Source organism: Merops nubicus, unplaced genomic scaffold (genome assembly GCF_000691845.1).
Source record: "Merops nubicus isolate BGI_N331 unplaced genomic scaffold, ASM69184v1 scaffold12080, whole genome shotgun sequence".
Classification (NCBI taxonomy): domain Eukaryota; kingdom Metazoa; phylum Chordata; class Aves; order Coraciiformes; family Meropidae; genus Merops; species Merops nubicus.
In genome coordinates this window covers 1,232-1,625 of record NW_008582228.1, presented here as the reverse complement: position 1 = coordinate 1,625, position 394 = coordinate 1,232, and positions in this window count along the sequence as shown.

Sequence of the window (394 nt, the reverse complement as noted above, 5' to 3'; positions counted from 1 at the left end):
GGGGCTGCAGCGGGTGGATGATGGCCATGTACCTGCAACGGGGGGGGAAGGGGAGAAGTCAAGGCTGGGCAGCCCCAGGCTGGGGTTTTAGGGGCTGTTTTGAGTCTCCCTTGCACGGGGGTTACACTTGTGACACCCTCTCGATGTGTTCTGGCAGCTCCTTGAGGAACGCCAACACAACCAACGTCACACAGCCCCGCTGTGGAGCGTCCCCTGGGCAATGGCCTCGTCCTCTTGCAGCATCTTTTTGTTTGGATTGATGGTCAACTGTATGAGGTTGAACAAGGCCAAGGGTCAGGTCCTGCCCTTGGGTCACAGCAGCCCCAGGCAGCGCTCCAGGCTGGGGAGGAGTGGCTGGGAAGGGGCTGGCGGGGGAGGGCCCTGGGGGGGAGGT